This window comes from Schistocerca serialis, chromosome 5 (genome assembly GCF_023864345.2).
Source record: "Schistocerca serialis cubense isolate TAMUIC-IGC-003099 chromosome 5, iqSchSeri2.2, whole genome shotgun sequence".
NCBI lineage: Eukaryota > Metazoa > Arthropoda > Insecta > Orthoptera > Acrididae > Schistocerca > Schistocerca serialis.
Window position 1 is genome coordinate 276,132,182 of NC_064642.1, and position 27,602 is coordinate 276,159,783.

The window sequence follows — 27,602 nt, forward strand, 5'->3', positions numbered from 1 at the left end:
GCACTGCACCTTATCACAGATCTCACTTTTCATCCGTTCCTACCACTAATTAGTAGCAGCCTAGATCCGCAGTCTGAATCAACAATGCTGGTCTTCTTCAATAGCCGAATACTGCACCGTTTGCTTAAAGACGTATCACACTGAGTCGTGTTCCCACAGTCTCCTAATCGACTCCTCTCAACAAAACTTATCCCACTGCTTCCCTTGGATGTTCTTCAAAATTGTTCTCGGATCATATTAAGACTTGAGATCAAGTTCTCACGCAACCAGATTAAAGTTTATGACGTTAGCAAGTACCATTTCACTCGAGCTTTGATGCGCCAGTACAGTTACCAATAGTATGTTATTTTGTGTTGCTGTTACAATGTAATTTTTCCCATTTTAGCAAAAAGAGACAAGTCCTTACAAGCAGCGCCAGGCGGGCGCGGACGGCAAACAGAGCGCCCAGCGCCCTCTGGGCATAAATACTGGACAAGATCCTCCAATACGGCAGTCTCAGTTACCGCCTGAAGAAGGCAACAAGTTATGTGGCCGAAATATTGTACCAGAGCGACACAAACATCCGGCAGTAGACCCGATTATTCCACATGTCAAAAATTTTACTCTTATTAATATGCTTAACTAGGTCATCATATTACATTAAGTACCAAGTAGAACTTTTACATCATACATTACATGCAATAAAAACTGACTTTACAAAATAACCAGGTCGGCTTTATTCTGGATTCCAATACACGATATTATTCCACACGCTATTGACTGAAAAACTCTGTTTTTCAACATAATCTCTGTTCAATGCGACGGCCTTACGCCAACTTACTGGGAGGGCTGTCATACCGACATGGTACCACTCTATTAGTCGACGTTGGAGAGACCTTCCTGCTGTATGAATAACATCACCATCATAGAAGTACTGGTTCCTATACGGACTGCATCCTTCATTGAGCCATGTAGATGGAAATCGAAAGGTGAAAGATTCTGGCTTTAGGGTGGATGAAGAACAGTCCAATGAAGTTTTGTGAACTCTTCTCGCGTGTTCATACTACAGGCACAGTACATTTCAGAATTGATCGTTGCACCAAGAGGGATGACATCAAACAGAATAACCCCTTCAGAGTTCCACAAGACCGTCACCACGACTTTTCCGGATTAGGGTGTGATTCTGAACTTTTTCTCTTGAGAAGAGGTGGTGTGGCGCCGCTCCATGGACTGTTGCTTTGTTTCCCGTTCCAAGTGTGAACACGTGTTTCATTGCCTGCGTCACGATCAGTGTCTCAACGCGCAAGCAACCGCTGGTACTTCGTTTATCTTTATGGGTTCTTGTCAGGAGACAAGGAATCCAGGGGGTACACACCTTAGAGTACCCCAACTGGCAGACGCGTGTGTCAACACTACCAACAATAAGTGTAGTAAAGTATCTGATTGTGATCATACTCGTATGAGAGAGCCAGATTGTTCCAGTATTGCAATAGTCACAGCTACGGGCGCGGATGGCATGCCGAAGACTGGACACATTAGCGCCACCTTGCAGCAATGACAGAAGCCTCGGCCAACGACTCACTCTACTTTTGTTCGCTGATAGGTCTCCGTAGACATCCTACAAGCGTCTTCCCTCTGATTTCCCGCCAAAATAAACTCTATGTCAGCTCTCTGCTTGGAACACACCTCTTTACAGACGCCATTTTGAAGGCAACGTACAGTGCTGCCTCCTGCACCTACTTCATAAAGCCATAGGGGCTGATACAGCAATATCCCATGACGTACCACAAGGCATACCACATTTTTATCCGAAACTGGCCGCGAAAAGAATGTGTTGCATTACTTATTGAACGCTCCTCGAATATATAATGTAGATAACAGATTTTAAAACTGGAGACATGAACAGGTTAACAAATAAAAATGTTTTCTGCAATGAAATGAGAGCAAAAGAATAAAACACATATGCAGACAACGGGTTAGTTAGGTGGAAATATATTTTTTTAAAAATTCTCTCCCTTAAGGACCACTTTTTGAGACAGTCACCATATACGTGGGGATGCTGAGTGCCTCCGATACGTCCTTTTACTTTTTAAAAAAGGAAATAGAAAGTTCTGAAGTGCCTTAAGAAGCAAATTGAAGTTCGTCCCTCTCTCGTTGTAGCCTCCTCCAATGGAATGTGAAGAGTGAAAGACGCATTACAGGACATTGAGTGATACTGGAATTGCCAGTCATGACATAATTAAGTAACGAGAGCGGAAGTTGTCACAAGTGCAGGCCGTTGTGAGGTGCTGGCCTGATGGAGCTGCACCTCATGGGACAGCACTGGGTGGTGCCGCATGCCGCGGGCTCAGCGTCCGCTCCCTGCCGAGATTTAGCCTGGGCTGTCTGTAGTCGGGCGGTCACAGCTGGGTGCCACGCAGTGCCGCTGTCCACAGACGCCCTGCTGCCACCGGACACAGCGCAATCAATCACGACGCCCTGACGTCACGTTACACCCAGGGGCTTCGGGGCGCTGTCCGCGACCCCTAAAACCCCGTCCACTGGCGCCGCCTGCTGCGCAGACAGGTGCCTGCTCAGCGCAAATGTGATGCGACTAGCTCCACTAACGCTGCTGTTATTTCAGACCACTAGAGCTGAATCACCAACTGCTACTTGATTAAATTAACAAGATCACATGTGCCTACTGTAAAATGTGTTATTCCACCATAAATCTGAGTAAAATCTGCGCTGAGGTGACATAAGTTATTGGACAGCGATATGCACACATGCAGAGGGCAATATCCTGTACACAAGGTATAAAAGAACAATGCACTGGCAGAGTTGTCAACTGCACACAGGTGATTCGTATGAAAAGGTTCAGAAGTTATAAAGGCCGCGCCACGGGAATTCGCAACTATAAATGCGGGACGGTAATGGAGCTAGGCACATGGGGCATTCCATTTCGGAAATCGTTGGGAAATTCAATATTCCGAGAGCCACAGTGTCAAAACCACAGTCTACTACAAAACTAAAATTCAGGCATTACCTCTAACCTCGCGCAGAACAACGGCCGAAGTACTTACTTAATGACCGAGAGCAGAGTTAACAAACAACATTGCATGAAATAGCCACAGAAATCGACGTGAGGGGTTCGACGAACGCGTCCGTTAGGACGCTGTGGTGCAATTTTGCTTAAATGGACTATTACGCGAGTGCCTTTGGTGACAGGACCATATCGCCTACAGCACCTACACTTGACCCGACTGGTCAGATGAGTCCAGATTTGAGTAGGTGTGAACTGAAGGTAGGGTTCGCGAATGCCTCAGACCCCAAGAATCTATGGACCTAAGTCGTCAACAAGCCACAGTGAATGCTTTGGTCCAGCCGAACCGATTATTGACTGGAAATGTTTGGCTGATTATAGACCATTTGCAGCCTTCCTTTTTATGGAAGACAATGCGCCATTTCACTGGGCCACAACATTCCGCGATTGGTTTGAAGAACTTTCTGGACAATTCGAGCGAATGGTTTGGCCACCGAGATCACCCAACGTGATGCCCGTCGAACATTTATGGGACACATTCGAGAGGTCAAGTCGTGCACAAAATACTGCATCGGCAATACTTCCGAAATTATGGGTGGCTATAGAGGCAGCACAGATAAATATTCTCTGAATATAGATGTAGACCACATAACGCTCAGGGTGTATTATCCAAAAATCCACCAGAACGCAGCGCCCAGATGCTTGGTCTCAACAATGTTTGCTATGTGGGGTGTACCTGACGCAACTAGATGCTGCATCTCGTCCAATGCTGACACCATTAGACGCTGCATATCGTTCCATTCTCTTTCTCTTCTGAAAAAGAACTCAAAACTTCCTGGGGGACATCAATGCACTGCTGTTTGCCTCTCTTCTGAACCTGGCTCATTGTGGACCGAATACTCTACAGAAAATATCACATGCAAAACAGCCACTAGAAAAGAGAAGGAATTAACATAGAAGTAGATGGCTTGTTCCTAATTAAAACATATTATTTCTTATAATCGTTAAATTCTTTACTGACAAGAATAGAATTCACATAGTAATTAATGTATCTGCATAGGTGGCACGAAAAAAACACACCCATATAAAATACGCTTTGAAAGTTTGGTAAACTCGAACAATCAGCTCCAGAAAGAGGAGATGTTGAACACAAAGACTTCAGTAAGTTCAGTCTTGAAAAGTAATCAAACACAAAAGAACTCTCCAACATTGAATACTGAACTTACCAAATATACAGCCTTAGAGCAGTAAATTATGATATCTGGACAAAAGAAAATAGGCAATTGTCTTCATGTGAGCTTTTCATGCAACACTTGTGAAACCAAAATACTTCTAGCGTTAGAAAATTTCTCATTGTCAACTTCGCGGGGAAGACATCGAGTAGGAATATCACGATAATACAGACATCAGGAGTCGTAAGCTCGGTTAAGGATGCAAGAAAACGAGCTACAGTCAATGTTCAAAATTTATTACAACGGTCTAATTCGTGCGTGATGTGAATGGTCACCAAGAGTAAATATTATGGAATCTGATGGCCAGTCAAGGTGAAGTTGTCGTGCCTGCTACATTATCACATCGAAGATCCTGGGTTATCGAGACTGGTGCAGGCAGCAGTGATGGCGTAGTGCTGGCTCTGCGTGAGTACCTCATAGGTGAATTGCAAGAGTATTTGGCTCCTGGGCTAGAAAGCTCACTCTGAGGGAACTGGCTCCTACAGCCCAGGCACTAGTCAAAGTGTAGCCTCAGCGCCAGGATACAGATGGTCTTGCTTACTGTTACATGGCTGGTGTAAGAAAGAGTTCTTCCTGGCTAGTGATCTCTGCTGGTACTTTGGATGGTATCTGGTGGCCGTATTTAGTGTGGCAGACCTTGAGTGTCACCTGGTAGGAAGTCAGTTGCTGCGTTACTTGGATACAATTGGGTTGCCGACAATCAGCCCTTGACGCTGCATACCGCCCCCTGTCCCCAAATGGGAGGAGAAATGATGGCAGTGCCTGACATAACTGGGTGGTGTAGAAGGCCTGACAGTGGCCGGGGTGGCAGAGAAGGTGAGGTCCACCTCCACTGGGGTCAGTATTGGACAGGTTGACAGAGCTGAAGAAGGCTCGTCCTCGGAAATGGCGGCCGGCTAGAGACGTTTCCCGAGAAGGCGCTGCCGAAGGATGGCAGAATCCCATGACTACATCGCCAGACATCCCCAAACAGGTTACCAATGCCCACTGCAAAATGGACGTGGGTGGCTCCAGTGCATCTGGCAAGATATCAGGATTGGTCCAACTGGAGCCATTCTGGAAGGGAACCACACAGAGTAAGAAACTGACGGAGCTGACCATGCAAGTCTTGGTATAAAGGCCCTTCGAAATGGATATGTAAGAATCTAAGAATCGTCTCCTGGGGATGTTTCTGTCAATTGGAATCAGGTATAAAAGAGTGAGTGTGATAGAACATGAGACATTCAGGACTGAAGCCTAAGAGAGTGCACAAGAAATGGAGAAAGAATGAGCAGGCCACATCAGGGATATGCTGTCATGATACCCAGAGGACAGAGATGATTGTGGGAGCCCATGAGAGGTAAAAGGAATATGCCAGAAGGCGTAGTTGATCGCAGCCCTTTTTGAGGGTGCATCCCTGGAGCCCAAGAGGTTCTCTCCAGCAACAGCCATGTCCAGCAAGGAAAGACAGATACTCCAGGAGGACTTAGAAGCAGCAGCCAGAGAAGAAGCCTTGGAATCGAAACCAGATTCTGAGGGCCACAGGCTGACAGAGTGTCATGACAAGCTTCGCATATTTTTTGATTTCACTAAGGCATTTGATTATGTTTATCACAAAATATTGCCCCAGAAGTTGGACTATTACGTAATACGGGGAGTAGCTCACAATTGGTTCACCTCTTACCTTAGCAACAGATAACAAAATGTGATTATTCACAATGTTGAGCATGGCTGTGATGTGGGGTCTCAGTGGTGTACAGTCAAGTGGGGGCTGCCCCAGCGATCAGTGTTGGGGCCACTCCTGTTCCTTATTTATACAAATGATTACGGGTAACTCTAAAATATTTCCATTTGAGCCGGCCGGTGTGGCCGAGTGGTTCTTGGCGCTTCAGTCTGGAACCGCGCGACCGCTACGGTGCCTGGTTCGATCCTGCCTCGGGCATTGATATGTGTGATGTCCTTAGGCTAGTTAGGTTTAAGTAGTTCTAAGTTCTAGGGGACTGATGACCTCAGATGTTAAGTCCCATAGTGCTCAGAGCCAAATGAACCATTTTTATTTCCCTTTGCTGATACACTAGTTTGGTAGTAAAGGATGTTGTGTGCAACATTGGCTCGCTTTCAAATAGTGCAGTTCAAGACTTAAGTTCATGCTTGTAGAAAATAAACTAAATAACAGTAAGGCTAAGTTTTTACAGTTTCTAACAGACAATTCAACAAAACCTGATGTTATAATGTCACAGGATGGGTATATGATTAGTGAAACTGGACAGTACAAATTTGTAGATGTTCAGATAGATGGTAAGCTGTTGTGGAAAGCCCAAGTTTAGGATCTTGTTCAAAGACTTAATACTGCCATTTTTACTGTTCGAAGGGTATCTGAAGTGAGTGATTGTTCGATACTAAAATTAGTCTTCTATGCTTATTTTCATTCACTTACGTCGTTTGGTATTATATTTTGGGATAACTCTTTCCATTCTAAAAAGATATTTTTGACTCAGAAACCGGTAGATTGGGCAATAAGTGGTGTAAGTTCACGAACCTCTTGTCGACCCCTGTTCAGGAGTCTGCTTATCTCGACATTGGCCTCTCAATATATACATTCCTTAGTGTCATTTCTTCTTGACAATATTGGCTTATTCCCAAGAGTAAGCAAGTTTCCTTCAGTTAATACTGAGCAGGAATTAAACCTGCATTTGGATCCGGCTTCCTTAACTCTTGTGCAGAAAGGTGTGCAGTATACTGCTGCATCAGCTTTCAATAAGCTACCACTCGAATTCAAATATATTTGCAGTAATCTACGCACATTCATATAGAACCTGAAGAGTTTCCTCATGGGCCACTCGTATTCTGTCGGGGAGTTACTTCAAAAGTAAGCTGATTCTTACTGCATTGTTTATAGCGTTCACTTAAACTTATGGAGTGACTTTATTCGGGTTAATAAACATTTATTTTTATCAGTTATTACTTCTACGTCGTAATTTAATGTACTAACACGTTTCATGACCTTGGAGATTGGCTCCTCAATTTGGTCCTGCGGAACTTGACGTATACATAAAATATAGAATGAAATGGGATTGCAACAGAGTCAGAAAAGGCAGGAAAAGGAAGCTACCACACTCAAGAGGCCTTGAACGTCCGCAGGGGAGGAGGAAGGAAAAGATATTTTACCACGCGGAAAGGGTCGAGATAGTGTCAGTAGCTCCCAACAATGAAGGTCATGAGCTGTCGTCGAAGATCAGGAAGGCGCCCCTGTGAATGTCCAACGCAGGAGTCAAATACTGCACCTGGCCTAACTAGCCTTTCCTGATGGGCCGAAGAAGTCATCAGTGGAACTTTATCTCTTTCTATTTATTCTCCTTTTTATTCTTATAATTAATTTTTAAAGTTCCTCCTCTTTATCTCCATTCTTCTTCCATTTGTCTACCTAAAATTATCTCCTCCCTTTCTCGATATGACTCGGAGATTGATAGTTTCACTTTATCTGTTTTCTATGAGCATATGTTTTCGCACAGGTACGCCACCTACTGATGTTTCCTGTTCCTTGCACTGTGTCAACTTTGTCAATTGTCGCATGGCACCAGCCACATGCAGGCCGTATCATTGTCGTTCCACTTACATTGTAATGTGAATAATTCTACGCTTAGCCCAGCACCCGTGGCAATGTGTTTGATGGATTTTGTCTCGTTTTACTAACGTTCACATTTTAATTGACATGATCCTCTTCACACTGAAATTTGTAGTCGCTAATAAGTGCTTTTAGGAGTAAGTATTTTTGATTCATTATTTTATCCAGTGGTTTTGTACAACCTTTACTTCTCGATAATTTTTTTAACTACGATGCTAATAATTTCCTCACTAGGCCCAATATGAATAAGGCGATTTTACAGTTGGTAAAACCACGGTCAAGGGTTTTAATAAACCTTTGTACCTGCAACTGTTTGGCTGATTTTCTAAAATAATTCATTTAGTTCGTAATTTTCTATAATTCCTTGCCATTTGTAAAATGTTTTTGTTCTACACCATATTATGAAAATTATCTGCGGAACGTGGTAAGTGACTACCACAAATATATATATATATATATATACTTTCATTAAAAATATCGGGTCGGGGGGGGGGGGGGGGGCGGTGTAGAGGCAGGGTGTATTCTGAACACCATGACGTCTCACGTCCCTCCCCCTAGGGTCCGACTGTAGCACGAAGTTTTCGATGTCAACAATGGCCGTACACAAGGACATAATGTGCAAGTATATTGTGGAGAGGAGACAATTATAGCTTCGTGCATTGCAATTGCGACTTGAAGTCGTGCATTAGGTATACGATCATTGTAATTCATCCAATAAATATAAACAATGCTGATGTGTCGCTAATAACCGTTCTTGGGTGTACCATGTGTACATAATAAAGTTTCATAAGCACAGACAGACACGAAATTTCATAGAGAAAAGCAGTCAAGTGCAACCGTTGAACATGAAAATTAAAGCGAACAAATCATGCTAACCAGAGCGAGGCGAACTAAAAGCCCGTAAGATGTCATGCCGATGTCAACCCTCCAAACGATGTGCAAAACATGAAAAATTACAGAAAGTAACAAAAAGGCTGAAGTTAGCCGTGTATGACAATAAATATCATGAAAATTCACAACATTAATAATAATAACCCGTTTAGTACAGTAAAATACATTAAAAAACGTATTAAAGAGGAATAACGAATCATAACAGTTGCTTATACAGACTACATGATTCAAAATAGTCAGGGACATAAGGGATACAAGTAATATCTCTTCCTTCCTCCATACCCTTTTATCCTAGACTCAACTAGAAACGCGTATTCCGTGTATGCTGCTGCTATGATTCGCTATTGCCATTTAATAAATACGTATTTTAATTTATTTTGGTGTACTAAACGGGTCGTCCCCACTAATGCTGTGAATTTCAGATGATATTCATTGTCACACACGGCTGACTTCAATTTTTTTGTTACTTTATGTAATTTTTCTTGCATTTCACATAGTTTGGAGCGCTGAGTTTGGCAAGCTAACTGGCGGGCCTTTAGTTTACTTCTGTCTGGTTAGCATAATTTATTCGCTTTAGTTTCTCTGTTACACCCTTCCACTTGACTGCTTTTCTCTGTGAAAATGCGTGCACTGTATGTCAGTGCTTACACAACTTCATTATGTGTACTGGTATGTATTCTGTAAATCTGTGCATCACTCATTTTGCTTTTCTGCGTCGGTTGTGAAGTCCTTTTGTGGTCATGAGGTGTATATTTTTAACAGTTTGTTCGGTGATGCCCCCCCCGTATTCTATAAGTCCTTCCAGATCCGCGAGCGCCATGCAGTCTGCCTCGCTTTCCGTTTATGCCTCCCATCACCCACGTGGATCCTCTACGACCTCATTCCTTTCCCCCATCTACTCCTCTTCCTCGAACATATCCGCATACTCTACACCTGTCCCCACCTCGATCCCCCTCACCCCCTGGCAGCTCCTCTCCTCTCCAATCCCCGCCCTCTGCTACACCTTTACTGTTGTGTCCCCCCTACCCTCCATCTCTACACCCTTCACCACCTTTCCCAAGGTAGCTTCCGTCAACTCCCCATCCCAGATGATGCCCTCTCTCCCTCCATTTATCCTTCCTATCAATCCTGATCTTAACCCCCCTCCCTCCTTTCCTGTCCTTCAACTGGGCTCCCTCTTCCCCCACTTCCATTCTGTTTTCTCCCCACCTAACCTCTCTCTGCCTCCCTTCTCCCCCCCCTCCTCGAATCCTTTTGCATTCCCCTCCTCTGCCTTTCCCCACTCCCTGTCACGTCTGCCCAGCACCTGCTCCCCTCTTATGGGTCTTCATCCTCTATTGGCTCCTTTCCCCCCTTCCCCCACTTTGTTTTTTCCTCTTCTTCCCCCATTTCCATTCCCATCGTCTGTCCAGGTTCCCCCCCCCCCCCCCCAACTGCCCTCGGCTATGGTATATCGTATTTGCGAAAAAAATTTTGTGCAATGTTCAAGTGACTGTTCAGTGTTGTTCGTCTTTCCAAAGTGATGCGAACTGAAACCATGTTGTCGCTGGGTGTAAATTTTATATCTCTTGCGAACAGAAATCAGACTGTCGCCGTGTTTTTTCTTAATTGTATGTCTATTCTTCTATCTGTCTACTACTTACGTATTTTATTAGCATCATCAACCCCGTGTTTTATGTTTTAAGTTCCACGATTTTCCACCATTCTACCATTTAAGTCACCAATTTTATCGCTTGCTTTTACTATTTATTATCTTCATCTTTTTAAAACAAATTATGTAGGCTGAAGAGCGGCGTACTAAGCTGCTGTCAGCCCGCCCCCTTCGGGGGGAATCGAAACTCAATTAAAAAAAAAAAATCAATGATGGGCTACGTACGACAATCGTAATAAAGAGTTTAGATTCGACACAATGTATCTCTGACACAAGCAAGATCTATTATTAGCGACAAACCATCATTGTATACGTTTACATAACTAATCTTTATCACTATCCGTCGTAGATACCAAGTTACATTACTCATAGTAGTGCATGAAAAGGTAGGGAAATCTGCTAAGCGATTCTGAATAATTGTTAGCGCGTTAGGTTTTACACACAGACTAAACCGCTCGCTGCGCTGCAATTAACCACCGGACGGCCGCTGAAATATTTATTAGACGGCAGGCAACTGGCGGCTGGCTGGCGTGGGCGGGCGGTCGGCGCGGCGGTCGCAGTGAATGAGAAAGCACCCGCTCGTTCGCTCGCTCGCTCGGCCACCTTTCGCAGTTCGCGCTCAATTAGCCGCAATTTACTGTCGTCTGGCAGCCGGCTTAATTGAAGCGCGTCCGTCTGCTGCAGGCCTCGCGCGCGTACACGCACTCTCTCTGCTGCCGCGCCCAACTGCAGGCCCTGATGCGTGTAAATCAGCCCAGCCGCATCTACAAATCTCCGCGGATGGAGCAAATTAAACGTTTTTATGTGTTCGACACGAAAGTCATGGAGTGAAATCACAAGCTATCTGTATGTACCTCCGTACTGCGCGTGTTGTATGACGCACTATGCTACGACAAGGTGTAGAGTTCTCGGCAGTCATTACGATGATCAAAGTCACTTACATGAATTTCTTTTATGTTGATATGTGTTACAAAATAACGTAAACAGCTACTTTGATCTGCAAAAATGTTTGTGTGTCTCATTAAACCAACCGAATTTTGTGTGCTTGTTTGCAATGATGAATTGGTTCAAAAATGGCTCTGAGTACTATGGTACTTAACTTCTGAGGTCATCAGTCCCCTAGAACCTAGAACTACTTAAACCAAACTGACATAAGGACATCACACACATCCATGCCCGAGGCAGGATTCGATCCTGCGACCGCAGCGGTGGCGCGGTTCCAGACTGTAGCGCCTAGAACTGCTCGGCCACTCCGACCGGCAATGATGAATTGGAATGTGTAGCAGTTAACTAAAATTAAAATGAAACGAAGAAAAATCTATGTCAAATACTTTGTGAAATGATTTTTGTAACAGCAAGAAATGGAATAGGTTGGACAAACATTTGGCGCCTATCAATGATGTTCGTAATCGTTTACAGCAAATGAGATGCTTCAAACGTTTCTCTAAGCTACTTTCTTACTTTTAGACAAATCGAGTTAAAAAACATTTGATAATTTCGTTTTAAATTTTTGCTTTTAATTTTGGAGTTTTATTCAGAGAGCATGTTGTGAGGGACACCTCATCTGCTTTCATTGCGTCGTCTACTCTCGAAAAGTCTTCAAAGTAGTGCTTGATTGGATTGACAGTCAAACCACTTTGAAATTAAATATGACACCAGTCCAACATTCCATGATCACAATAGCTACACACTGAAAAAGATTGATTTTTGACACATTGTTCGTCTTCCTATTGTCTCCTAATCTAGGAAAGTCTAAATTTATTACTTGATTCGAAGGAAGCTGTTTTAAAAGTCAAACGGATCATCAGTGCAGATTTTATAAGCGAAATAACTACTCCTTGATGATATGAACACTTCTGTAACCGAGCGTAGCGAGAGTAAGAACAGGTTGGTTATGTGTGGCGTTCTTAAGAACCCTTATTAAAAAACGTTCGGAGTCGGCGTGCGGTTCTAGGCGCTACAGTCTGGAACCGGGCTACCGCAACGATCGCAGGTTCCAATCCTGCTTCGGGCATGGATGTATGTGATATCCTTAGGTTGGTTAGGTTTAATTAGTTCTAAGTTCTAGGGGACTAATGACCTCAGAAATTAAGTCGCATAGTGCTCAGAGCCATTTTTGAACCTTATTAAAACGAAACATAAAAATCTATAATCTCTCGCACAGTTTCTTAAATAACAGTAACTGATGCAGAAATGAATTCGCAGTTGCGGATATGAATCGTCTTCGGCTTTATGTTGGAATGACGACAACGAAAGTTTGTGCCAGACCAGGAGTCGAATCCGAATTTCCCGCTTTACGCGAGCGGTCTCCTTAACTGCTCTGTCTCGCCGTGCACGAACCACGGCCACTTCCAAGCCTCCTATGCCGCCGTTTTTGTGTCGAGACCTCCAACCGTACGTTACACATATTCCCGTCCAGGAAGGACATATTTACTGAGAATCTAGGGTACGGTAATGGCAATAAATATGGAATAACAGTGCATGTGTTATGATGAACTGCGATGCAATGTTCCTTCAGATATGCATGCAGCCATGCATGCATGCATACTGTCCGAATCATCATTGCATTGCACTTCTTCACAACACAGGCACTGCTATTCCGTAATCGTAAAAGAAAATGAGTGTATGATTGATTAGGCACAACAACCATTTTCAAACAACAAAGAGTTTAGGGCTGCCCATACTTAGAAATACAAAAAATAAATCTGTTTAACTGACCAAGAATTATGGCAACTACAATGAAGCACTGAAGAAACTGGTGTAGGAATGCGTATTCGAATACAGAGATATGTAAACAGCAGAATACGGCGCTGCGGTCGGTAACGCCTATATAGGACAACAAGGTCAGGCGCAGTTGTTAGATAGGTTACTGCTGCTACAATGGCAGATTATCAAGATTTAAGTGATTATGAACGTAGTGTTATAGTTGGCGCACGAGCGATGGGACACAGCATCTCCGAGTTAGCGATGAGGTGCGGATTTTCCCGTACGACAATTTCACGAGTTTGCTGTGAATATCAGGAATCCGGCAAAACAACAAATCTCCGACATCGCTGCGGCCGGAAAAAGATCCTGCAAGAACGGGACTAATGACGACTGCAGAGAATCGTTCAACGTGCCAGAAGTGCAGTCCTTCCTCAAATTGCTGCAGATTTCAGTGCTGGGCCATCAACAAGTGTCAGTGTGCGAAGCATTCAACGTATTACCATCTATTTGGGCTTTCGGAACCGAAGGCCCACTCATGTGCATTGATGACTGCACGACACAAGGTTTTAATCCTCGCCTGCGACTATCAACACCGACACTAGAATGCTGGATGATTGGAAACATGTTTCTTGGTCGGAAGAGTCTCATTTCAAATTGAATAGAGCGGATCGACGTATACGGGTATGAGACAACCTCATAAATCCGTAGATCCTGCACGTAAGCAGCGGACTGTACAAGCTGATGGAGACTCTATAATGGTGTGGGACATGTGCAGTTGGAGTGATATGGGGCCCCTGATACGTCTAGATGGTTCAGATGGCTCTGAGCACTATGGGATTGAACAGCTGTGGTCATAAGTCCCCTAGAACTTAGATCTACTTAAACCTAACTAACCTAAGGACATCACACACATCCATGTCCCAGGCAGGATTCGAACCTGCGGCCGCAGCGGTCGCGCGGTTCCAGACTGATGCGCCTAGAACCACTCAGCCACTCCCTCCGTCCGTGTGATGTCGTAAGGTTAGTTAGGTTTAAGTCATTCTAAGTTCTAGGGGACTGATGACCTCGGAAGTTAAGTCCCATAGTGCTCAGAGACATTTGAACCATTTTTTTAAACAATCGCACATAACTCCACCAGTACAACTGAGCACGCTTATTTTAACAATAGATTAGTAAAACAATTAATACAAATACTTATTAGGGCATCTCATGCTTAATAAGAGGTTTAACTTGCGATATGTGAACACGGGAAATTCTTCTACTCTGTGGCTTTTCGACCAACAGCGTGACTGGTGTCTCAGACCAGAGATTTGTACCAGCTCCATTAACCTTGGCAGCAACTTCCAAACTATTTTACGTTTCGTCTTACTGACTGTCCGGAAGTTCTGCACAGAAGGCTAGCAAAGGTTACTTTGTGAGATTCACGTATCGTGGCTCTGAATAAAAAACCTAGAAATGCTTGATGGCAGTACGCTATGAGGACGGAACGTAAATATTGGAGTTGTTTCTCAAATGAAGGTTTGAGATCGTAGGGCGCTGTAGTGGAATGTGTAACATTTCCTTAGAAATAGAAACTCCGAAATAGTTTCGATGTGGGCACTGAAGCATTAACAAAAAAAAAGGCTCTGAGCACTATGGGACTTAACTTCTGAGGTGATCAGTCCCCTAGAACTAATCCACACACACTACTAACTTAGTGCTATACCCATTATTCTCATTACTTTCAACAAGTCGCTAATTCCTGTAAGAGTTCGAGAGTACTCGTACAGCTTCACTGAAGGGATCATCGGACCGTGTCGCCGTAGTTACATGTATGCGGTATCTGTTGTTTCGAACAACTTCGAAAGAGCAGTCACCGCATATATACAGGGTGATTCAAAAAGAATACCACAACTTTAGAAATGTGTATTTGATGAAAGAAACATAATATAACCTTCTGTTATACATAATTACAAAGACTATTTAAAAAGGTTTTTTTTTCACTGAAAAACAAGTTCAGAGATGTTCAATATGGCCCCCTCCAGACACTCGAGCAATATCAACCCGATACTCCAACTCGTTCCACACTCTCTGTAGCATATCAGGCGTAACAGTTTGGATAGCTGCTATTATTTCTCGTTTCAAATCATCAATGGTGGCTGGGAGAGGTGGCCGAAACACCATATCCTTAACATACCCCCATAAGAAAAAATCGCAGGGGGTAAGATCAGGGCTTCTTGGAGGCCAGTGATGAAGTGCTCTGTCACAGGCTGCCTGGCGGCCGATCCATCGCCTCGGGTAGTTGACGTTCAGACCATAACCTTTTTCGTAGGACTCTCCATACAGTTGATTGTGGAATTTGGAGCTCTCTGCTAGCTCTGCGAGTCGATTTTCCTGGGCTGCGAACAAATGCTTGATGGGTGCGTGCTACATTTTCATCACTCGTTCTCGGCCGTCCAGAACTTTTCCCTTTGCACAAACACCCATTCTCTGTAAACTGTTTATACCAATGTTTAATACACCACCTATCAGGGGGTTCAACACCATACTTCGTTCGAAATGCACGCTGAACAACTGTCGTCGATTCACTTCTGCCATACTCAATAACACAAAAAGCTTTCTGTTGAGCGGTCGCCATCTTAGCATCAACTGACGCTGACGCCTAGTCAACAGCGCCTCAAGCGAACAAATGTACAACTAAATGAAACTTCATAGCTCCCTTAATTCGCCGACAGATAGCGCTTAGCTCTGCCTTTTGTCGTTGCAGAGTTTTAAATTCCTAAAATTGTGGTATTCTTTTTGAATCACCCTGTATAATTACGGCGAGACGGCCCAATGATTCTACCAGTGCGGATGCACCAAAACACTCGAACTACTACGGGCAAAAGAGAATTGATGCCAGATCGAGGATGATGGCAGTGGCATTATGTTACTAGTGTGTGGATAAATTGGACAAACTGAGTCGATTAGGACCGCGTCTGAAGGACCGAGGTGATCAATGCGTTCAGTCATGTGATACGAAAAATTCCCTGTTCGTCACAAATATTTAGGTGTCTCCCTGATGTATTTCAATGCCCACTTGCACCAAATGTCATAATTTTCCTTCGACCTTAATCATGTAAGGTTGCAGGATCAAAAACTGTTTTGTTTTGTCCGAAAGAATAGACACGCATATAAATTAATAGTTCCTTAGTCATGTCACGGGTCGGAAATAACGAGCAAAAGCAAGTGGAGGGATCCATACCAACGAGTATCAACCTATTCCCGACACGAGCCCACGGAAGGAGGCCTAAATTGTATATAACCTCTCCACCGGTAACGTGATTATTTCAGAAGCTAGAAATCTCTGCTGTCTGTTCATTCCATGGACCTGGCGACTGGTGACTCGTATGTGCTCCTAGAAAGAAAAGTTAAGATATGCTTTCAGACGTTTCCAGTTAACATAAGATTTTTGTTGCGAGAGTTCATATGGAGTACATGAAATGGTCCCATTTATAGATCAAGAGCACAAGCGGTTCTGAGGCCCCCCTACTAGTACGTGGTGTAGGCTCGAAGGGCGGCAATGCAGGCGCTGACGCTACTATCCAGCCTGTCATACATATAGCGAACACTGTGCTGGGATACTTATGCTACGCCTGCGCGACCTGTTCACGTAGATCTGTGAGGGTTGGTGGTTGACGAGTCACACGAGCCGCTTCTCGTCCCATCATGTCCCGTCTCTCGATTGGAGACAAATCCGGAGATCGTGCGTGCCAGGGAAAACGCTGTACGTCTTGCAGAGAGCGTTGTGTTTCACAGGCGAGCACTATCCTGTTGAAACAAAGCATCACCTTTTCGTTGGAAGAAAGAATGTGCCTAACAAAATTCTGCGCTTATTGAGCGCTCATTAATGTCTCGTCTAGAAACATCGAACACGAACGAGAATTTTGGCTTATCGCCCATCAGACCCTAAGGCCTGGGATGGGGCCAGTGCACCTTGGACGAATGGAAGAGGAAGCGCTCACCAGGCCTACATCGAACTTCTATGCAGGATGAGCTTTATCGCTCAATACTACAGAGCACTATTCCATCTTCCAAGTGATTCTCTGACGACACCAATCGGGATGTACACGTCGATGCTGTGGCATGAATGGGAGACTGGCTAAAGGTGTGCGTGGCCGTGGTCCTGCTGCCAGTACTGATTTGCGGCATTTCTTATTGACACGTGTGTGCTCACAAGCCCTCTAATCTGTGTTGTGGTAGCTCTACGATGTGCCACTGCTTCCCTTGCATTACGACGATCCTGGAGGTCCTTTGTGGTGTGTGAACGTTCAGAACTTCGTATACCGTCGTGAGAATGTTCACGAGACGACTGATACCAGCATAGCTGCACAAATGACGTTGCACTCCAACTTGTGTGGCAATTCTCTGAAAGTATCGTTCCGTCATTCGGAAAGCCACAATTTGACGCCTTTCAAACTCTGTCAGATGGCTGCAGGAAGGATGAGTGTGTCTTCTCGGCATGGTTTCCTGCTTGCTTCACACGTTTGAACCACACTTAGCTTTGCGGCTTCGAGTTTTTCCTATTATAGGATGGGCACAGAAGGCGCTATGGTAGCTACGCCACAACGCTATCTGCTGGCGGATGACATTAAAATAATTATCTGTAGATCTACTAACCCCAAGGTGGCATACACCGTCATCGGATCCAAATCTACGAGGTCTTTCCAGGTATACTAATTTTTTCGGCAACATATTAAGGATACTAGTTGAGAGCGTAAAAGTAATTTGTCGCGTTTACTTCCCCCTGAATAGCACAAGACTGGTTTCGTATCACGCTATCACTCCCCTTCCACCCCACCCACCAACCTTCTTAATTTTCTTTAACCTAATATTGGAATCCCTATGTTCCGCAGATTCCTTTAACAACTGCGTTAGGTATATCAATACAGCACCAATAATTTCTACATTACTGAGTGCTTGCTAGATAGGTATGCCCACTATATGTATCGCCATGCTCTCCCCAAATCGAAAGCAAGGCTATGAGCATCTGTATTATCACATCCACATGTACGAAGCACTGTAAACTGGAAGGCACATATCCGAACTGCCAACCTAATGGTATGTCTCATCTACCTTATTCTTTCTAGTTATTCTTTCTTGTTATTAGTTTCTATGATGATTGGGCAGTGCTCATATATCTAACCAAAAGCAGGCTTCATTACCTATCCGGAACTACGCTGAAGAGCCAAAGAAACTGGTTTTATTTATTTAACCGTATGGCTAGGTACCCCCGACGGGCAGGCCGTTCCCCGGGTGCCGGTCTTTAAATCTGACGCCACTTCGGCGACCTGCAGTCGATGAGGATGATAGGATGATGATGAGGACAGCACAACACCCAGTCCCTGGGCGGAGAAAATTCCCCGACCCAGCCGGGAAACGAACCCGGGACCCCAGGATGGACAATCCGTCACGCTGACCATTCAGTTACCGGGGTCAAAGAAATTGGTACACCTGCCTGTTATCGTATAGGGCTCCCGCGAGCACGCAGAAGCGCCGCAACACGACGTGGCGTGGAATCCACTAATATCTAAAGTAGTGCCGGCCGGCCGAAGTGGCCTAGCGGTTCTAGGCGCTACAGTCTGGAACCGCGTGACCGCTACGGTCGCAGGTTCGAATCCTGCCTCGGACATGGGTGTGTTTGAAGTCCTTAGGTTAGTTAGGTTTAAGTAGTTCTAAGTTCTAGGTGACTCATGACCTCAGAAGATAATTCCCATAGTACTCAGAGCCGTTTTTTGAAGTAGTGCTGCAGGGAACTGACACCATGAATCCAGCAGGGCTGTCCGTAGCACCGTAAGATTATGAGGGGTGGAGGTCTATTGTGAACAGCATGTCGCAAAGCATCCCAGATATGGTCAATAATGTTCATGCCTGTGGTGTTTGTTCGCCAGAAGAGTGTTTCTGGAGCCACTCTCCAGCAGTTCTGAACATGTGGGGTGTCGCACTTTCCTGCTGGAACTTACCACGTCTGTCGGATTGCTCAATGGACATGAATGGATGCAGGTGATCAGAGAGGATCCTTACGTAGGTGTCACCTGTCAGAGTCATATTTCGACGATCAAGTGTCCCGTATCAATCCAACTGCACACGCCCCACACCATTACAGAGCCTCCAACAGCCTGAAGGGTCCTCTGCTGACATGCAGGGTGTATGGATTCATAAGGCTGTCTCCATACCCGTACACGTCCATTCACTCGATACAATATGAAACGAGACTTGTCCGATAAGGCAATGTGTTTCCAGTCATTAACAGTCCTATGTCGATGTTGAGGGGTCCAGGCGAGGAGTAAAACTTTACCTCGTGCTGTCATCAAGGGTAGTCGAGTGGACCTTCGGCTCCGGAAGTGCATATCAATGTTTCGTTGAATTTTTCACACGTTGACACTTGTTGATAGCCCAGCATTGAAATCTGCAGCAATTTTCGGAAGGGTTGCTCTTTTGTCATGGTGAACAACTCTCTTCAGTCGTCATTGGTCCCGTTCTGTCACGATCTTTTTCCGGCCGCAACGATATTGGAGACTTGATGTTTTACTGGGTTCCTAATATTCACGGTACATTCGTGAAATGGTCGTACGGAAAAGTCCCCACTTCATCGCTACCTCCGAGATGAAATGTCCCATCTCTTGTGCGCTTAATATAAGATCACTTTCATACTCACTTAAATTATGGTAATCTGCCATTGTAGCAACATTAGCCGATCTAAAAACTGCGCCAACCCGTATTATCTTATATAGGCGTTGTCGAACGTAGCGCCGTATTCTGATTGTTTAAGTATCTTTGTATTTGAATACGAATGCCTACGCCAGTTTCTTTGGCGCGTCAGTGTATATTGCTACGTTTACTGTAAGCAAAATGCTTACGTCACTATACTTAAAACAAAGCAAATAGTGCAATTACTAGTGCATATTATATTGCTATAAAGGAGGAGATCCGAACTGCCCATCTAGCAGTGCGCCCCGTCCTCCTTGGTCTTCCCAGGACCCATTTAAGGCTTGCTTATCATATTGCAGAACGAATGCACAGCGATCCAATTCCTCAAGGGCAAAAAACACTGCCAATGCTTCCACTGCTTACATCCATTATTTAGTGTCTAATCTTGACAGACCGCGAGAGGTACAACCTATGGTTCTTCTCCCTGGATCTTCCTTTTCTAAAGGAGCAGTCGACACACCTGATACACAAACATTCGTTTGAAGTATAAATTCTATAGTAAAGTCAGTGGTCCCTTACAAGTGTACTATTGCTAACGCCGTGTTAAGACCCTCAGAGGCGGCTTGTTGGAAAGGACCCCATTGAAATATCCTTCCGGAGCTGCCATTTGGACGGAGTTAGGTAAGAACTTACGAATAAATTTAATCATGCAGGCGAACTTTGCCACAGCCTTTGGGTTCTTAGGCGGTAGAGAATTCTCAGCAGCGTCAGTGCGGCTTTGATCTACAGCAATATCGTGGGCAGAAAATGTCTGTCCCAAAATCGACACTTGTGGCTAAGCAAGTTTTATCTTACAAGTCTCAAATGTGAAACCTATCTCCTTAACTGGCACAACGTTTCAGTCATGCTCGAGAATCTCACACTGAAGATGACGAAGATATGCAGGTACTGATCGTCAGTTAAGTGTGACATCTGGAAAAATATTATCCTGGAGACGGGAAAATACCGCCTTTCCAGTAAAGAGCTTAAACGGGACATGGTTAAACTCATATGGATTGCTATCGGTTGCAAAGGCTGTTACCGGGAAGGAACCTGCCGACAACGAAACCAGATAATAGGCCTGGTTGTGATCGAGAGTACTGTAAAATTCAGATTTATGAAGCCAGGAGGAACAGGATCTAAATCGGGTAACGGAATGTACCGGAAAATTATCTTTTTGTTCAGTGCACAGCACTCTATGGCAGGCCAAATTTCCTTTCAGAAAAAAAAGAAAAAAAGAATGGAAGGAAGAATATGAAGAGCGGGATGGTGTAATGATTTCGTTATTAAGCTTCTCATCAACAACAACGTCAACTGTTTGGTCCTCGGAGGAGAAAGAGCGTACGGTTAATGCCTTACAGGAAAGTTTGACCTTGTATTCACCAAATTTAACAACTCCCAAAACATTAGTAAGCACATCCGGATATGCCTGTTATGCCTGGCAAACGCGACGCAGCCTGCTCTTAAGGCATGGGTAAAATTATCTCTCCCCAGCTCCTTCGTTTCCGTGACCGTGTTAATCTAAGCCAGCTGTTACAAAATTTATAAGCTCGATCCCTAGCGAAACGGAATGAAAATTCCCGTTCCGACCAGTTAATAATGAGGTACATATGCTGCATGAAGTCAGAAACAAAATTCACAGGAACAACTAATTGATACGTTACCTCCACCTTAAATTTCCTAGTGAAACCCTGGATCCTCTACTTAATAGTGTATTTCCGCCCCCCCCCCCCCCACCGCCACCCCCCACGCCTTCACATGCTGTTTACAAGAGTTGGCCACCCTGCAGTTACCAACTTCAGTACTCAATGGAGGAAACCTGCACTGTGATTCGATTTTGTTTTACCACCGTTCACGAATTAGTGATAATGATATATCCATGTTAAGTAGTACACAAACCGGTTCTTCGTTCACAGTATGGAAAAATAAATAAATAAATAAAAAATTGAAAAATGGAAAGGAGCAATAGGCGAAGCCACTATCCTACACACTACGGGTCCCGTCCCCTACTCCAGTCCTCTGGTCAATCAGAATTTTCTCTGTTGATTGGAAGCCTTGACTGTCTCGTTTAATATAGACAGGACTCTAACATCTAAATCGCCAACACGGCGTTTAATTTGATAGCCCAATTGTCTATTTCTCTTTTTTCGTTTGGTTATGAAAATTTTGACAAACACCTATTGCGTAATTTATAAGGAGTCCTGTTTTCGTTCCGGTAAAGCATTTGACGAAAACAGGCCTTATTACCTCTCCGGAACTTTATTTGTATAGTAACTGTAGGCTAGATCCTAACATCGCTACAGTTAAAATAGAGCAAAGTATTGCAGGTAGTAATGAAAGTAGTATCACCTTAAGGAATTTTGTTGCTACTGGCCGTGAAGCTTGTAGTGAAGCCTTCCTTCTCGTCCTGTTCGCGGGACACGATCGATTTGCGGGGCGTCCAGCATCAAAGCACTCTTACCACCTTTCTGTGCGTGAGAAAAGTTATGCGACCTACTGCTCCGTCTACTACGATGTAACGATTGTTGCTGATGCGCGTAATTCCTCTGCACTGCTAGAAACATACAATCAATGTAAGTCTCTCTCTCGCTCCCTTTCCGTGTGGCGGCCAGGTAACCGGGTGTAAGTCTTTTTATGCGACGCCATTTAGATGACTTGCGTGTCAGTGATGTTACAACGATGGTGAGTAGAATACAAGTGCGAAAAATCTCTGAACCGGTCCAGAATCCAACCCTGGCCCCCTCGGTTAGAATCTGCCAAACTGACCTCACAGCTACGAAGGCATAAGTCACTTTCAGTAAAGTATGCGAGTCTCTAAAGTATTTCGTTTTTATTATTTTCGTTTCTTTTTTCGGTTTTCCGAAAACATAGAAAGTAGGTTACAGCACACTTGTTCGCCCACTGCATGAATATTGCCCACCAGTGGGATACGTACCAGATAGGATTGATAGAGGAGATAGAGAAGATCCATTGGAGAGCAGCGCGCTTCGTTACAGGATCGTTTAGTAATCGCGAAAGTGTTACGGAGATGATAGATAAACTACTGTGGAAGACTCTGCAGGAGAGACGCTCAGTAGCTCGGTACGGGCTTTTGTTGAAGTTTCGAGAACATACCTGAAACGAGGAGTCAAGCAGTATAGTGCTCCCTCCTACGTATATCTCGCGAAGAGACCATGAGGATAAAATCAGAGAGATTAGAGCCCACACAGAGGCATACCGACAATCTTTCTTTCCACGAACAATACGAGACGAATAGAAGGGAGAACCGACAGAGGTTCAATTTTATATTTACTACTTTTGCATATCAGTGGTCAATAAATGTCGTTATGCCGTCGATGTTAAGCTTAGAAAATATTTGTTTTATTGCTAAATGCACAACATCCAGCCCAGCACACTTGGATACAACGTAATTATCCTTTTTAACCAAATGCAGGTCGGAATTCAGCTTTACAAAGAGGTTTATCGTGTGCAATGTGGTACAAGTGCTCCAATCTATCCATTTTGGACAGCACTTCACCATGAGGCCACTTACCATTGCTATTAACGGTGAAGTAACAGCTTGCACAGAACGTGCTTGAGCCTTGTCCTGCAAAATGATGGTCAGGTCTTGCACAAAGTGTCATCACTTCTGTCTCTAAGCTGGTCGTAGGCTGTGTTCCAAAAATTAACAGCATAGAGACAGAAGTGATGACACTTCCTGCAGGACCTGACCATAATTTCGCAGGACAGTGATCAAGCACGTACAATACAATCTGTCACTAATTTGTTTGACTGATGGGGCTGCCAAGTGCTATACCACCTAATGCACTCCTCTGACTTAAGCCGTCCTAAATTCAACTCGATTTCTAAACTGAATGAAACACTCCACGGTATTCGCCTCAGAACTACTACAAATTCGTCAGGCAGTAGACCGCGCCGCTCGAACTGTCAACACAACTAGCACTGCTAAAAGTGTCCTACGACTTGCACATCGTTGGCAACGGGGTATCCACAATGCTGGTGACTACTCTGAAGGTCAGCAAAACTTTGAAACACGTATCTGTCTTGTACGTGCTGTAAATAAATAGTTGTCGCTATTAAAGTTCCAACCCTCGTACTCCAGTTTTCGGTTTTAGGCTTCGATCTCATCCACTTACAGTTTTATTTTTCATACACACACCAAGTTAACTGCACTTACGAGCATAATTTCTTTAATGGGGAATGGCGTAAGTCTATTCGGCACAATGGTACTTTTCCTTAAGATTTGTGGAATAACATTGTTTGTGGATATCAGTCCTAATTCGGCGATATCTACATCTGACGGTATTGTGGAGAACAATATTCTATACTGAAAAAAATAAGTTTTCTCCTGCTGTAACGTAACACTTTTGTGTAATACTTATTTTGTCTCTGTTGGTGTCCACAAGTTTAAGGAAAACTCCCAATGTGTCGTATAGACTTACGCCACTCTCCATTAACGAAATTTTGCCTCTAAGTGCAGTTAATTTGGTGTGTGTGTGAAAAATAAAACTGTAAATGGAAGAAATCGAATCCAAAATCTGAAAACTGGAGTATTTGGCGACGACAACTGCCATAAAGTAGAAATATAACTGCAATTGTAAGAGGAAGAATCTATTGCAAATTGTGAGTCGCTTCATGTAGGAGCTCTGGCCGAAAAAGATGGATTGGAGCATATGTACTACATTGAACACAAAAACCTGTTTATATAGCAGAATTCCCACCAGAATTTTCTTAAAAAGGATAGTTACGTTGTATGTAAGTGTGCTGGACTGGATTTTGTGCATTTAGCAACATAACAAATATTTCCTAAGCTTAAAATCGACGGCATAACGACATTTATTGACGACTTATATGCATAAGTTGTAAACATAAAGTTCTAAACGAAAATACCAATAAATATCTGGCACACGATCTGGTAGCATAAACCCAGGAGGATGTAGTTTTACAACAACAGTATTATGCAAGAAATATGAGTCAAGATTAAAACTGCGGAATCCTGTTTTCCAGAATAAGTAATGGAGGGAACACAACTAGTTATTAATGTCATAAACGACGTAGCTCAGAGGAAAAAGCTATATGTTTTCGAATTCGAGGACATTCCTTCTTGGAACTGTGAAATTACTGGTTGGACGAAGAATTAGAAGAGTCCAATGTAGATTTAAATTATTACATAAAAATTAAGGTGGATATTATTGTAATCACACCAAGTAAAAATAAGGAAAGAATTGTTTTCTATGCTTATATGTACATATAGAAGGTAATAAAGATTTGAAGAACAATATTTGTTTTCAAATTATCTCTACCCTACTCAATCCTACCAAGAGTAGAAAGATCTTTTTGTATGGGAAGTAGTGGAAGTTAGGTGTTTAAAGGCAAGGCAATTCTTGATTTTTACCTATATGACCAACATCGCCTTTATGCTTTATTTCTACGAATCTGTGTGTTGTGGGAGGTGCATAGTGCACACCATGCAATGTTCAGCTTTTTGTTAAATCCAAGGGATCGAGATGTGTTAATATCGGTTTGTAGCTGACATTAACCCAGAAGCCATAGTACAGAAACAAAGTATTTAGCGGTGTACAAAACTGTAGTCATACACTGCTTGCATTTGTTGTTGTGGTCTTCAGTCCTGAGACCGGTTTGATGCAGCTCTCCATGATACTCTATCCTGTGCAAGCTTCTTCATCTCCCAGTACCTACTGCAACCTACATCCACCTGAATCTGGTTAGTGTATACATCTCTTGGTCTCCCTCTACGATTTTTATCCTCCACGCTGCCGTCCAATACTAAATTGGTGATCCGTTGATGCCTCAGAACATGTCCTACCAACCGATCCCTTCTTCTGGTCAAGTTTTGCCACAAACTTCTCTTCTCCCCAATCCTATTCAATGCTTCCTCATTAGTTACGTGATCTACCCATCTAATCTTCAGCATTCTTCTGTAGCACCACATTTCGAAAGCTTCTATTCTCTTCTATCGTCCATGTTTCACTTCCATACATGGCTACACTCCATACAAATACTTTCAGAAATGACTTCCTGACACGTAAATCTATACTCGATGTCAACAAATTTCTCTTCTTCAGAAATGCTTTCCTTGCCATCGCCAGTCAACATTTTATATCCTCTCTAGTTCGACCATCATCAGTTATTTTGCTCCCCTAATAGCAAAACTCCTTTACTACTTTAAGTGTCTCGTTTCCTAATCTAATTCCCTCAGCATCACCCGACTTAATTCGACTACATTCCATTATCCTCGTTTTGCTTTTGTTGATGTTCATCTTATATCCTCCTTTCAAGACACTGTCCATTCCATTCAACTGCTCTTCCAAGTCCTTTGCTGTCTCTGACAGAATTACAATATCATCGGCGAACCTCAAAGTTTTTATTTCTTCTCCAGGGATTTTAACACTTACTCCGAATTTTTCTTTTGTTTCCTTTACTGCTTGCTCAATATACAGAATGAATAACGTCAGGGAGAGGCTACAACCCTGTCTTACTCCCTTCCCAACCACTGCTTCCCTTTTATGTCCCTCGACTCTTATAACTGCCATCTGGTTTCGGTACAAATTGTAAATAGCCTTTCGCTCCCTGTATTTTATGCCTGCCACCTTTAGAATTTGAAAGAGAGTCTTCCAGTCAACATTGTCAAAAGTTTTCTCTAAGTCTACAAATGCTAGAAAGGTAGGTTTGTCTTTCCTTAATTATTCTTCTAAGATACTCCGTAAGGTCAGTATTGCCTCACGTGTTCCATTATTTCTACGGAAGCCAAACCGATCTTCCCCGAAGTCGGCTTCTACTAGTTTTTCCATTCGTCTGTAAAGAATTCGTGTTAGTATTTTGCAGCTGCGGCTTATTAAACTGATTGTTCGGTAATTTTCACATCTGTCAACACCTGCTTTCTTTGGGAAATGAATTATTATATTCTTCTTGAAGTCTGAGGGTATTTCGCCTGTTTCATACATCTTGCTCACCAGATGGAAGAGTTTTGTCAGGACTGGCTCTACCAAGGCCGTCAGTAGTTCCAATGGAATGTTGTCCACTCCGGGGGCCTTGATTCGACTCAGGTTTTTCAGTGTTCTGTCAAACTCTTCACGCAGTATCGTATCTCCCATTTCATCTTTAGCTACATCCTCTTCCATTTCCATAATATTGTCCTCTAGTACATCGCCCTTGTATAGACCCTCTATATACTCCTTCCACCTTTCTGCTTTCCCTTCTTTGCTTAGAACTGGGTTTCCATCTGAGCTCTTGATGTTCGTACAAGTGGTTCTCTTCTCTCGAAAGGTCTCTTTAATTTTCCTGTAGGCAGTATCTATCTTACCCCTAGTGAGATAAGCCTCTACATCCTTACATTTGTCCTCTAGCCATCCCTGCTTAGCCATTTTGCACTTCCTGTCGATCTCATTTTTGAGACGTTTGTATTCCTTTTTGCCTGCTTCATTTACTGCATTATTATTTTTTTCTCCTTTCATCAATTAAATTCATTATTTCTTCTGTTACCCAAGGATTTCTACTACTCCTCGTCTTTTTACCTACTTGATCCTCTGTTGCCTTCACTACTTCATCCCTCAAAGCTACCCATTCTTCTTCTACTGTATTTCTTTCCCCCATTCCTGTCAATTGTTCCCTTATCCTCTCCCTGAAACTCTGTACAACCTCTGATTCAGTCAGTTTATCCAGGTCCCATCTCCTTAAATTTACTCCTGTTTGCAGTTTCTTCAGTTTTAATCTACAGTTTGAAGTGGACTGACAAGGCAGCCAGTCCACAGTGACGGGTAGCCGAAAGAAAGGACGGCACGCGTACAC